Source organism: Odocoileus virginianus, chromosome 23, assembly GCF_023699985.2.
Source record: "Odocoileus virginianus isolate 20LAN1187 ecotype Illinois chromosome 23, Ovbor_1.2, whole genome shotgun sequence".
In the NCBI taxonomy this organism is placed as follows: Eukaryota; Metazoa; Chordata; class Mammalia; order Artiodactyla; family Cervidae; genus Odocoileus; species Odocoileus virginianus.
This window is the reverse complement of record NC_069696.1, coordinates 10,335,032-10,349,545: the sequence shown is the minus strand read 5'-3', so window position 1 is coordinate 10,349,545 and position 14,514 is coordinate 10,335,032. Positions and strand designations below refer to the sequence as shown.

The window sequence follows — 14,514 nt, the reverse complement described above, 5'->3', positions numbered from 1 at the left end:
GTCCAGAGGACTGTCCACGGAGATGGTAATCAATGTCTGGTATGTGCTGGGCGCTCTGCCTGCATCATCTCAGACAACTCCTCCAACAACACATGCAGAGGGGCCAGCATGGCCCGCAGAGGCTGGGGAGAGCCACGTGTCAGCCCAGGGCCGTGTGATCACTCAAGTCAGGTGGCTGATGGCTTCAACCACCGGACCAAACTCTGTGCAAGACTCAGCACGCACGCAGCAATGGGTAGGCTTGCAAAGGCCCTTTGTGTGCCTCTGCTGCTGTTTCCCACGCCTCTAGATGCTCCAGCGAGGCAGGCACCTCTATGCTCTGCTGGATTGGTTAACAAATTAGTTCTAACTAGGGGCTACTGAGCAAACTCAAAAGAGGAAGGCAGATAGATTTGGTACCGTGTCTGGTACACTGACCCCAACATGTCCAGCAGTTTCTTTGAGGCTCAATTTCTTTATCTGTAAAACAAGATGATAATCCTTCCTACACAGCCTGGCAGCGAGGTTGAGATCTTATGTTGAAGAACCACCTCCACCTTCTTACAAATCTCAACCAAAATGACACAAAAGGGATGTTTTTAGAGGCATAAATCCTCAAGGACAGAAGGGAAATAGGAAAGAGGTGGTGATAACACTTTGGAAGCTGAATGGCGGATAGATGAGAGGAACTCACTGAACAGACCCAGAGAAGATGAACCTTAAGCAGATGCGACCAGTTTCAGAAGCTGCAGATCCAGCAAGGTTGACACCTCAGAAAAACTTAGGGGGATGGTGGTTGGACGTCCACTTGACAAGGAGTTGTGGGGATCTCTCTCTCTAGCTCTGATAGAGAAGTTTACAGAGTATCGATAATCCCACCAAGATCTGGGATCTGGAAAAGCGAGATGTAATACCCAGTCAAACAAACCAAACCACCAAAGCAATGTGTTTGAAGGCATTATTTAAAAGCTTTGGAAGAAATCGAGTTTAAGGGGGACTTCCCTGGCAGTCGAGTGGTTAAGGTTCAGTCCCTGGTTAGGGAGCGAAGATCCTGAATGCTGTTAGGTGCAAGGGAACCAGCTTCGAGAGAAGCTTTTCCCTCCGGCCATCTGCTCATTTGGGAGTCTGGCGAGAAGCTGTGAATTGGGACAGATGGAACAGACGGCCTGGGCAGAGGGCAACAGAGAAGACAGCAAAGCTTCTGACCATCTTGTGAAGCTGGTGAGCAAAACTTAGAGCCACAAGGGCTAAGATCCCAGAGAGAAGGGAAGGATAGAGAACTGAGCCAAACATCCCCTATCTCCCCCAGATATTTGCAGAATTCTGCATACAGGATATGAGGTGCAGAACCTCTGATAAGCAGAGTGGAGGTTGGGTAGGCAGGGGAGAGGAGACTGGGAATTGGTGGGAAGTAAGGAAGAGAGCTAAATCTTCAGCTTCCAAAAGTTATCTGTAACTTAAAAAATTAAGAAATGGCAGTATACATTTATAATTTTAAATTATGAGGGATATATCAGTTAAAAAGACCTTTGCCTTTTAAAAAAACAATAAGAACAAAACCGTAAACGCTAATTTCAAAGCTTAAACTGTTTCTCTTCCTTTCTCTGCTTCATATAGCAAGAATTATGGAAGTACGCAGCTGCTAGGATTAGTTTCAAGGCTTGATGCTGTGAGAGCCAATGTCTTGAGATTCTCTTTGCCCTTTATGCTTGATACCTCATAGTTACAAAATGATGGGTGCAGCTCCAACCACCACATCCATATTCCAGCAGGAAGAAAGGAAAGAGGCAACTTCTGTGTCAGGAAAGAAACCATCTTTCAAGAAATGTCATGGCAGACTTCTCCCTGTGTCTGCTGGCCACTTGCCCACCCTGGCTGGAGTACTGTGAAAAAAAAGAGAGAGAGAAATGGGAGCTGGGTGAGCTGGCCACAGTATTTACCACAGAGCCACAGAGATAAGTATCAAAGGAAACAATTGAAAATGTCTGCTTCTGGGGAGTCACTGCAGAAGACTGGTGCTTTAAATTATGTCTTGTAGGACTAATTTTCTTTAAGCTATGCATCCATGTAACTTATATAAAAATGAAAATTCAGTTTCACAAAAGAAAGGGCATACACACACACACACACAAAAGAAAGAGTAGATCATGTCCCAGGAAAAACTGATGCAGAATTCTCATCTTACTAAAGTTACTGAATTTTAACAAAAGAATTCTTTGAACATCCCTGCAAAAGGCTAATGTCACCCATAAGGATGACCTCAGAATTCTCCATAGCAACATCTGGGGCTGGACTGAGCCGACACTGTCCTCCAGGAAAGAAAGCAGGATCCAAGAATATTATAGCCAGCCTGAGTGATTCAAAGTGTAAAGGCCATGGACACATATTTCGAAGCATGCTAGAATGCAAGGAGATGGTTTCCATGGTCTCTTCGTGTATGTGTGTGTGTGTCTGCCTTGTTGAAGTATAGTTGATTTACAATGTTGGGCCAGCCTCTGCCGTCCAGCAAACTGACTCAGTTATACACATATATAGATTCTTCTTAAATATTTTTTTCCATTATGATTTATCCCAGGAGATTGGATATAGTTCCCTGGGCTGTATAGCAGGACCTTGGTGTTTATCCATTCTAAATGTAATAGTTTACAATCACCAACCCCAAACTCCAGGTGCGTCCTTCTCCCTCCCCCCTTCCCTTGGCAACCACACATCTGATCTCTATGTTGTTGTTATTATCCAGTCGCTAAGTTGTGTCGGACTCTTTGAGACCCCATGGGCTACAGCATGCGAGGCCCCTCTGCCCTCCACTACCTCCTGGAGTTCGCGTAAATTCAAGCCCATGGAGTCGGTGATGCTATCTTACCACCTCATCCTCTGCCACCCCCTTCTCCTTCTGCCTGATCTCTATGAGTGTGGGTCTATTTCTGTTTTGTAGGCACGTTCATTTGTGCCACATTTTAGATTCTACCTGTAAGTGATATCATCTGGTATTTGTCTTTCTCTTTCTGACTTAACTTCACTTAGTATGATAATCTTTAGTTGCATCCATGTTGCTGTAAATGGCATTATTTCATTCTTTTTTTATGACTTAGTGTTCCATTGTATATATGTACCACATCTTTATCCATTCACCCATCAATGGACATTTAGGTTGTTCCCATGTCTTGGCTATTGTGAATAGTACTGCTGTGAACATAGGGGTGCATGTATCTTTTTGGATTATAGTTTTGTCCCAGGAATGGGGTTGCTGGATCATATGACAATTCCATTTTTAGTTTTCTGCGGAACCTCCATACTGTTTCCATAGTGGCTGCAACAACTTACATTCCCACCAACAGTATAGGAGAGTCCCCTTTTTTCCACACCCTCTCCAACATTTGTTATGTGTAGACTTTTTAGTGATGGCCATTCTTTTTCATTTTTAACTCTTTATTCTGTATTGGGGGAACGTAGTCGATTAATAATGTTGTGATAGTTCTAGGTGAACAGCAAAGGGACTCAGGCATACAATGACGGCCATTCTGACCAGCGTGAGCTGGTACCTCACTGTAGTTGTCATTTGCATTTCTCTAATAATCAGTGATGTTGAGCATCTTTTCATGTGTCTACCGGCCATCTGTGTGTCTTCTTTGGAGAAATGTCTATTAAGGTCTTCTACCCACTTTTAGATTGAGATGGTTGGTTTTTGTTGTTGTTATTGTTGTTGAGTTGTATGAGTGGACTATGTATTTTGGAGATTAAGCCCTTGTTAGTCACATCATTTGCAAATGTTTTCTCCCATTTCTTTTTTTTTATGGTTTCCTTTGCTGATCAAAAGCTTGTCAGTTTGCTTAGATCCCATTTGTTTATTTTTGGTTTTATTTCCATTGCCTTGCACGACAGTAAAACACATCCCTCAAAGGTCCTTTCAGAAAAGTTTAAACAATACTTGAGGGAAACAAGGCCTTCTCCGATGACCCAGCAGTAGAGAATCTTCCTGCAATGCAGGAGATGCAGGTTTGGTCCCTGGGTTGGGAAGATCCCCTGGAGAGGGAAATGGCAACCCACTCCACTATTCTTGCCTGGAGAATCCCATGGACAGAGGAGCCTGATGGGCTGCAGTCCATGGGGTCGCTTAAGGGTTGGACAGGTGATGGATGGATGGATGGATGGATGGGGTGAAAAAGGAAATCAAAATTCAAGCTGCAGAATATTTAGAAAAAAAACAATAAAAACATATGTCAGACCTTTGGGATATGGGATGAAGCAGTGCTCTACACATATTAAAAGACAGGACTTGTTTATATTAACAAACCAGAAAGAATGAAAGAAAAGAAATCGAAGCACAAAGGAGTTATAGAACATGCCTGAGATCATAGCCAGCACAGAGAGGTAGGATCTGAACTCAGTCTGCTTAATACGCACAAACACTGTCATTACAGCTCACTTTGTAAGAGCCACTCTCTCAGGGGGGAGAAAGGGAAAGAAAAAAACAATTCAAAGTGTGTCCAGCAAAATTTAAATAACCATAACACAGCCCTGCCAGGAGACAGGCACACAGGAGGGAGAGGCAGCCATCTCACCAGTCCCTAGCACTGTGAACATGAATTAGCTTCTCTCCTGGGCACCTAGAAAGTACTGGCTACTTCCCATCACGGGGACTGTTGAGAAAGTAGCCCTCCACCTCACGTTCACGTCCTCAAATCTCAAATCTCTCAGTGAACCTGACTGAGAACCTGGTTGTTTCTTGTGCAGTAGAAAGTCCTCCAAGATATATTGTTAAGGGAAAAGGCCAAATGCAGAACAGTGCATCTGTGTGTGTGTGTGTGTGTGTGTGTGTGTGTGAGTGTGTGTGTGTGTGTGAGTGTGTGTGTGTGTATGAGTGTGAGTATGCCAAGAAGAGCGGCCACTGGAGAGAGAAATGGGGAATAAGGGCAGGAAGGAGACTCACTTTTTCTCTCCACTTCTTTTACATTTTATACCATGTGCAGGTATGACCCACCCCAATAAATCATCACATATATATTTTTGGCTTTTTTTTTTAAATAGGATTTTTAAACCAACAGACTTTATTTCTCAGAGCAGTTGTGAGTTTTCTGAGAATTTGGCTGTCACTAGATGGTGTTTATCAAGATGAGTCAGTTCCTGGGAATTCCCCAGCGGTCCAGTAGTTAGAACTATATACTTTCATTGCTAAACGTCTGGTAGGAGAATTAAGATCACAAAAGCCTCACAGAACAGTCAAAAAAAGAAAGAGGACATTCCGATGTAGGCTGGTGGGTGTTGGATTTTGTCAAATGCTTCTCTAAAGCATTTAGATGTCATTGCATGATTCTTTTTAGCTTGTTGATGTGATTATAGACTTCCCTGATGGCTTGAGCGGTAAAGAACCCTCCTGCCAATGCAGGAGACACAAGAGACATGTGTTCAATCCCTGGGCCAGGAAGATCCCCTGGAGAAGGAAATGGCAACCCACTCCAGTATTCTTGCTTGGGAAATCGTAGGCACAGAGGAGCCTGGTGGACTACAATGCCCGCAAATAATCGGAAATGAGTTAGCACATGATAGATTATAATAATTGATTTTTGAATGCAACCAGTCTTGCCTACCTGAAATAAATCTCACTTGATCATGGTGAATATACATTTTTCAAATTATTTTCCATTATAGGTTCTTGTAAGATATTGAATATAGTTCTCTGTGCTATACAGTAAATCCTTGTGGTTTATTTATTATATATGTAGTGATGTGTATCTGTTTATCCCAAACTCCTAGCTTATCCTTTCCGTAGTAGCTGTATCAATTTACATTCCTACCAACAGAGTAGGAGGATTCATTTTTCTCCACACCCTCTCTAGCATTTATTCTTTGTGAACTTTTTGATGACGGCTATTCTGACTGGCGTGAAGTGATCCTGATAGGAGTAGAATAGGACAGTTATATAGATAGCTGCAGCAGTCCCAGCGGAGGGCTATAGATAGAGCAGGAAAGCTAGGAAACTTTTGGGGAACCACTGTAAATTAATGATCACTCAGGAAAGCTATTGGAACACTGTTCAGTGAAGTAGGCTTGCTTAATGATAAAAACATAAGTAAAACCACAAGATATGCCTGAAGCCATTAGATGGAAGTATTAGTATTCTACTAATACAATAATCCTAGTTTGACCTCATAGGGTCAGACACTTTCTGCCTAATATGAAGTGGGAACGAGTGATGTATGTCTGCACCTGCATCCACTTGAAAGTGAGATTAGAAAGAATTGGTGCCATTTCTTCTCCAAATGATTGGTAGAATCCACCAGTGATAAAATCTGGGCCCAGTGCTTCCTGTTTGGAAAGGTTATGAAGGAGAAACTTTCTATAAGCTTTTATTTAAATCTCTATGGTTGTTGTTTTAATTTTGGGTAGGCCAGAGTCCCTGGGCTGTGACCTTCAGGGGAGTTTCATGGCCTGTTTTTCTTCCCTTTTGTAGGACCAGAAGGTTAGAGTGAGTGGAATTGACTAACTTCCCTTTCCGAGGTGGGATAAGCCTCTGGCTCCCAGCCAAGGTCTGTCTTGGTTACTGAAGGGGCTCAGGACATCACCCCCCCCCCCAACCACCACCACCAAACCTGCCACTCTGACTTGCTATTTTGATTTCAAAACACTTGAGAAACAGCATCTGAATGGAGGGCACATTTTGACTTTGCTTTTTTTTCTGAAAGCCCGAGGCAAGATTTCCAAGTGAAAGACGTCCTCTGCATTGCAGGAAGAGAAAGCATTCCTATCACCAGAGGCTGGGGGTTAAGAGAAATCTATGCAAACAGACCCTATTATCAATACAATATCTCTCGGCTCCCTCTGGTCCTCCCAGGTCGTTTCGTTGCGCTTTGTTGCCGCCCCGAGGACTGTAGCCTGCCAGGCTCCCCTGTCCATGGGGATTCTTCAGGCAAGAATTACTGGGTTACTTGCACACAGTTGCTGCTCTTTGTTCAACAGAGTACATAGAACATTTGGATCTCATCAACTCTCTGGGTCCCTGTGCTGTGAGGGTTCCCACTTCTATGTAAATAAAATTCGTCTGCTTTTCCGCTCTTACTGTTTCATGTCAGTCTCGGCTGGCAGCCTTAAGAGGGTAGATGGGCCATTCTTACTTTCCCTACACGACAGATGGAGTGTATTTCAACATGGCTCGTGTATTTCAGAATGTGTTTCAAAACGGTTGGTTTTCTGTCTTCCTGCCCAAAGCACCGTGTGAGTTCCTTTACGTCTTTAACTCCCAGGCTCGGCCACGCTGAGCCGCCTGCAGCGGCCCCAGCTGCGGGCCTCCGCCCAGGTATGGCTGTGACCCTGGGCACCCACCTCTCCCTCCGGTTTGCAGGCCGCTGCTCTGCCCTGCGACCTCAGTTCTCTGACAGATCTGAGAAGAGTTACGGATTTTCAGCTTGTTCAGATTTTTTCTCTAGTTGTGAGAACGGGAATGATGACTTCAAAGTCCTTTACACGCTCGACCCCAAAACTGGAAGTTCTCATTATTTCTAAGAGAAAAAAAAAAAAGTCGCCACCCTGATGGCAAACATTCGGCAACTCTCCTGATGGGCCTTGAACCTGTTGCCCCTCGGGGCTCTGCCCGGGTGTCCATCACTCTAAGCCAACGACCTCCGACAGCCCAGACCCATGCTTGGGGCTCTAGCACCAATATCCCTCTCCCTTTGCCCCCCACCTGGATGGCACCGGTCCTCAAATACACCTCACACACGCGTTAAGTTGAATTCACCATCTTTCTCCCCCAAACTAATCCACAGCTCAGGTTTCCTGTCTCAAGGGGCTGGCACAAATCTCAGCCTCCCCGAAAAACGTTCACTGGGTCCCCCTCCTGCCTGCGCACAGCCAGTGGCCTCCGAGTGTATGCGGGATAAACTCCGTTTCTCCCAGCTGGCAACACCAGGCCAGGTGACCCTTGCACCTGCTTGGTCCTCCCTCCAGAATCCCTTCTGCACTCCCAGCGTTCTTCTCCTCTGAAATCACTTACTTCTTTTCTAGGATAGACCAAGGGTTCTTGCTCACTTTTGAGTGAGCCATAAGCAGGCAGGTCGAATGTTCCAGATGAAGGTAACATTTGCGCACCCCTCCCCCCACTCATTCTGCCAGCTTGGAAGTCATCTCCTCCAAGAGGCTGTCTCCATCTCCCAGACCTGGGTGAACTGCAGCTGCGTGTTAACCACTTGCTCTGCAGGAAGTCCTGATGTGCAGCGTTTGCCAATTTCCATGGTGTAAATATTCCCAGCATAGCCAATTTCACGCTACCAATGTGATATCATTGAACTTGAGCTGGGAAGAGATGCTGACAGCAGTCAGCTCAAGCATGTGCCAGGTGGAGGAGCCTCTTGGGGGCTCACATCACACCTTGTATAACCCTCCATCAAGTCGGGCTCACAGGCTTCCCCAGTGGGTCAGTGGTAAAGAATCCTCCTGCAATGCAGGAGACACTGGTTCCATCCCTGGGTTGGGAAGATCCCCTGGAGGAAGGTATGACAACCCACTCATTTTCTTGCCTGGAAAATCCCATGGACAGAGGAGCCTGGCGAGTTACAGTTCATAGGGTTGCGAAGAGTCGGACACAACTGAGCAAATGAACATACATGCCTGCTAAGTCGCTCAGTTGTGTCCAACTCTTTGTGACCCTGTGGACTGTAGCCTGCCAGGGTCCTCTGTCCATGTGATTCTCCAGGCAGGAATACACACACACACACACACACACACACGAAGTATGGCTCACAAGGAGATGCTCAAAAACAAAAACTCTAGTGGTCCAACAGAAGGATAGGTTGAAAGGCTTAGCTCTAATCCCCACTCAATGCTTTCCTGGCTGTGTGACCGGAGGTCAGTGGCCAAGCCTCTCCTAGCCTTAGATGTGTTGTCTATAAAATGGACAACATAACATGTTCTTCCTAAGCTTGTATAGAAATTAAATGAATGTAAACACTGTAAAATCCCAAGAAGTTAGAGGGTCAGTCAAGGAGTAGGGAGGGACATTCATGGGAGACGGCCAGCAGGAGAACAGAGAAGCAGGGGGAAAGGATGTACTATCTTAGTTGGAGCCGACCTGGGAACCCTGGGTGGGAAGGCCGTGGGGAAGCCCAGGAGGGCGGTCTTTGATGGGCAGTGTAAGGGACTGGGGTTCATCCTCAACCCTGGGAGCTTTGGGAAGTTCAGAAGAAAAATTAAATTGGCTGTCTTAGAAGCAGGAGACCATTCAGGAGTTGCTGGTGGGCGAAGGGCACAGGGTTGGTCAGGCCAAGGCCCTTTCAGAGGTTGGGGTGGATGCCATGAGAGGAAAAGGGGTTGAGGGCCACAGTGTTTGTTTTCTTCCCTGGAGATGGGGTGAAAGCCTTGTGCATCTTAGTTATCAAGCTCAGGAGGCAAGAGGCTCACTAAGCATCATGGGAAATTCCCCTATCCAGCCAGGAATAGGAGAAGAACCCTGTCCTGGGGAAGATGACTTGATGAAACAACCCAGATGACTGCATTTGCCCTGGAGAAGGCCTTAACTGGGCCAAAAGAACTCTCCACCCTGGGCCCTCCAAGGCCCTCTGCCCACGCTCTTTGGCAAGACTCCAAACCCCTGTGTAACCCGGGACCTTATTAATCAAAGAATAGGTCTGGAATCACTAGCAGCAGCAGCAGTACCTGGGAGCCTCTTGGAAATGCAGAGTCGCAGGCCCCACCTCAGACCTGTAGCATCAAAATTTGCATTTTAACCAGTCCCCCAGAACTGGTGTGCTCAGTGAAGCTTGAGAAGGGCTGGCACAGGCTCCAAATGGCGGAACCTGGTCCATCTTGTGTTTCTAGGACCTTAAACACTGTGAGCTCTCAGAGAGTGCCGAGGGATGGATTGACAGCTGTCTGAGGGCTGTTGTAGGGGGACAGAAGGGAGAAGGCGTGTTTGAAAGAGTGAGAAGGTGAGTTCAGCAAGACTCAACTGGGTGGTTGATTGGTTAAGGCAGTGGGAGAGACGAGGGCCCAAGAGGGTTGATGCTGCCATTTCATGAGGTTGAGCAAGTGGTTGCCCTGAGTATCTACAACTCCATTGCGGTCTGAACAAGGTCTCAGCTTTGGAAAGAGGCCAGGGTGGGGTGGAGGCCTGGCCACAGCTGTAGGAGACACATGGGCAACATGCAAGGCAAAGGGAGAAGGGGCTCCTGTGTGTGGCAGCCGTAGGTTGAGAAAGAAAAGTCCACCAGAAGATGACCAGTCCGAGGGGCAGGAGGCCAAAGGCACGGATAATTCATGGCCAGCTGTCAAATGCCACCAGGAGAATCAGAGAGGCAGCCTTTAAACCACCCACTGCATTATCAATAGATGCAGTTGCTGCTATCAAGACGTCTCATTCCCCGGATCTAGGAAGACCCGAAAGCTATTCTATCTCACAAGTAAGATTTAAAAATCCAACTTTTCTTGAGTATCAAATGTGATTACAAACTTGAGTAAGTAACCCTCTGTCAATTTAAAGTGCAATTACAGAATTTTTTATGGCTGCATCCAAGAACAACACTGTTATAACAATTATACGTAAAACTCTAGTAAAATGTCAAGACCACGAGCATCATTTCCATCCTGGCTTTTATTTCTTCTTAGGGATTTTGCCATATTTGTGGTTTCTCTCCAGGGCTTTGCTGGTGAAATCTGGATACCCTCTCATGTTTGTGATAATCTTCCAAAACTAACTGAGGTCACTGTATCCGGATGTTTGACCTTGGTCTTTGGCTAGGACACCAGAGCTTGACTGCCTCTCCTGGAGAATGTGTGTGTGTGTGTGTGTGTGTGTGTGTGTGTGTGTGTGTGTGTGTGTGTGTGTGTTCAGTTGCCAAGTCCTGTCTGACTCTTTGCGACCCCATGGACTGCAACATGCCAGCCCTCCCTGTCCCTCACCATCTCCTGGAGTTTGCCCAAGTTCATGTCCATTGAGTTGATGCTGTCATCCAATCATCTCATCCTCTGTCGCCCTCTTCTCCTTCTGCCTTCAATCTTTCCCAGCATCAGGGTCTTTTCTAATGAGTTGGCTGTTTGCAATAGGTGGCCAAAGTATTGGAGCTTCAGCTTCAGCATCAGCCCTTCCAATGAGTATTGAGGGCTGATTTCCTTTAGGATTGGCTGGTTTGATCTATTTGCTGTCCAAGGAACTCTCAAGAGTCTTCTCTAGAGTTCAAAAGCGTCAGTTCTTCTCCTGGACTGACACTTAGCTAATTAATCATTGTGGATATTTTCTGTGAACCCTTCTTTCCCGGGATAACTGAGACTGACCCATGTTGTGAACCTAAAGGAGCCTCACCTGCCTGAGCTTCTGTGCGGTCACCATGAGTTACCCCTCTTTCTGTGGTACAGTTCCTGCCTCCTCCACTCCTTCAAGAGAATTATAATTACCTTGTAATTGCACATACAAAGCAAACATGTCTCTCCAATTAGTTAACACTAATAAAAGAAAGAAGATACACAAAGTAACACATCCCAACTTAATAAGCTCCATAAAAATCCAAACAAGTCATACAACAGTCATCTTTCCTATACTACAACCCCCTATGAAGGCACTATGGTCATGTTTCATTTTAAAGTGTCATTATAGCCATGGCTTTTCACAGAGTGAATTTATTCAAATTAACTATAATTATTTCCATTCACACCTTTGATGCCTGTATTGCTACAGGTTGACTAGCGTTGGGGGAGACTTCTAATCTTCCCTCCTCTTTCCCTTGCTTCCCTAATATTTCTGAGAGTGGCCTTCCTTCCTGCCACAACAGGGCATTCTGAATCATTAATGTATATATGTATATATTTATTTATTTGGCCTTTGCTTGTGGCTCAGCTGTTAAAGAATCCTCCTGCAGTGCTCCAGACCTGGGTTCGATCCCTGGATTGGGACGATCCCCTGGAGAAGGGAAAGGCTACCCACTCCAGTATTCTGGCCTGGAGAATTCCGTGGACTGTATAGTCCATGGGGTCGCAAAGAGTCAGACACGACTGAGTGATTTTCACTTTCATATATTTATTTATGTTCCAAGGAATCCATTTTCTTTGGTGGAGAAGGTCTTAGAAACCAAAGTCTAGGCACTGGGGTGCCCGCTGAGACTTGGGGATGGCAGACCAGAGGCTACTGTGGCTTTTGGGTCACTCTTGTCAGAAACAAGCCTGGAAGTACTTTTTTATTTTTGAGATCTTAAGTTGACAGTCAACTCTTTCAGCTTGTTGTTTTGTGAACAAAGGTTAAGGATGCTGTTGTTAATCCTGTCTCGATCGGACTGGGCCACAGGCAGGAGACCAGCTAGGGGGACCGGGGAGGGCGTGGAGATGACTCTTTGGACAAACCTGGTTGGAGGCGGGAGAGAACTGGAGGTAATGGGTGGACTTGGCTTTTTGTTTTCTTGTCCTTTCTATTAAAATGGGAGAGGCTCCGGGTGGAGCAGAAAGTGCTGCCGTGAGAGCTCTATCAATTAGGATTCTTCTGTGTTCAAGGGGAAAAGAATCCAGACCATCTGGTCAAACCAAGCTGTATAAAGGGGAAGCTGAGGGCCAGTCAGGCCGAGCCCCGAAGGACACAGAGGCTCCAGGGATGTCCCCGGCCTGCGCCTAGCCTCCCTGGGGACGGGCTGTGTTCCGAGGTGGGCCCTCCCTTCTTGTGGTGGCCAGGCAGCAACACAGCTCTGGTCTCTACACTCCTCCTCCAGAAGAAAGAGAGTACACCCCACACCCACACCGAAGAAAGGACACCCTTCTCTCCCAGACTTCCACAAAAGTCCCTGGGGGGCCAGGCTATGCTTCTCAGGCGGCACTTTATAGATGGGTAAACTGTGGCCAGCCCCCTCAAACTCCCCCAACAACTGCCCCAGCAGCCAGGCCAGCTCAGATGAGAAGAGACTTGGCCTCAGAGGCCACTGAGGACTTGGGATCTGGCAAACGGAAATTCCAGTCTCTGCCCACGGTAATGTGCTCTGTGAGCTTGGGCGGGCTTCCACCTCGGCCTCAGCATTCTCATCTGTAAGATGGGGGGGTGATGATGGCGTGATCTCAGAGGGCTGTTGTTCAATTAGTCAAGCTGCAAGGCGGTAGATTCCCTGGGGACATCTGAGCACAGCGCTGGAGATGGCTTCCAGGAGAAAGCCATTGGCCTCTCGATTCCGGATTTCATTTTTTTTTTAAAGTTCTCTGCTAAGGTCCAGGTCCAGAGTTGGTCTCTACTAGGTGCTGGCCTGCCTTCAGCGCCTTTCTATACCTTGTGAATCTCACTTTTTCACAGGAAGAGGGCAGGAAGTGGCTCAGCCCTTAGACAGGCAATGGGACCCCCAAAGTCTTAGAACAGTTTTATTCTCATCTCTACTGTTTTATTCTAGGCTAGTGATAGTGGTGCTCCACCTAGGGCAGTAATATAAAGTTTCCTTTTAAAATAAGTTTATTAGAATCAAATAGCCAACATAAGGGGCTTCCCAGGGGGCGTTAGTGGCAAAGAACTCACCTGCCAATGCAGGAGACATAACAGATGCAGCAGGTTCTATCCCTGGCTCAGGAAGATCCCCTGGAGGAGGGCATGGCCACCCACTCCAGTATTCTTGCTTGGAGAATGCCATGGACGAGGAGCCTGGCGGCTACAGTTCATAGGGTTGCAGAGAGTCGGACACGACTGAAGCGACTCAGCACACACACACAGCCAACATAAAGGAAAAGTATTGTAATATCAACAGTGGTGAAGGGGTACAAGCTGATCCATTCCACACACATTTGCTGAGTTGCCCAGTTAGTGTTTCAGACACCGGTTCAGGAGGAAATCACAGCAGGGAACAAGGATAATAAGTCAGCAGGAACCCCCTGCTCTGTGAACACATTCTAGGGCAGGGGGCTGGCAATAAAATGAGTGCAGGAGAGAAACATGAAACAAGTGACACGGTGGCGATGCTGATAAGCGTGTGGGGGGGAGTGAGGAAAGGAAGGCGGTGGAGAGTGCAAAATAGGTGTGTCTGGAGGTCAAGGAAGTCTCACGAAGGACCTGAACCTGGAAGCTTGAACCTGGAGAGAAGTAGCTGCAAGGATATAAAGTCAAGGCTGTTCCAGGCGGAGGAGGGGCAATAGCAAAGGCCCTGGAGGGCGTGAGCCAGCAGGGAGGCAAGTATGGCTAACCCAGCCCAAGGAGAGGAAGAGGATGTGGCTGGAGGTGAGGTTTTTTTCTGAGTTCCGTGGGGAGCCTGTGGTGCACTGAACTCGGTGGCGGGGGTGGGGCAGAGGAGGGCTGTGAGCTGGATCTAGTTCTGCCAGGGGGCTGGGGGAGGCAGGGATAAAAGTGAGAAGAGGCCCCTGCACTCAGCCTGGGGAGGGGCTGGGGGCTTGGACAAGAGGGTGGGGTGAGAAATGTCAGATTCCGGGGGTGTTTTCAAGGTGGAGCCCGTGGAATTCGCTGTTGGACTGGGTGTGGGGTGTGTGGTGGCGGGCAGAGCGAAGAAGCCAGGGGTTTTTTTCCAGTTGTTTTTGTTGTTCAGTTGCTCAGTCATGTCCGATTGTTTGCGACCCCATGGACTGCATGCATCCCTATCC

The 14,514-nt window shown here is 47.0% G+C and overlaps 1 long non-coding RNA gene across 1 annotated transcript; it reads right to left on the bottom strand.

Moving 5' to 3' along the window:
• Positions 1–12,123: 12,123 nt before the first annotated feature.
• Positions 12,124–14,137, bottom strand: LOC139030668 (uncharacterized). The gene is made up of 2 exons (XR_011483082.1): positions 13,445–14,137; positions 12,124–12,967 (listed from the first exon to the last, which is right to left on the bottom strand). It is a non-coding gene; the product is annotated as an uncharacterized lncRNA (long non-coding RNA).
• Between the last annotated feature and the right edge of the window lie 377 nt (positions 14,138–14,514).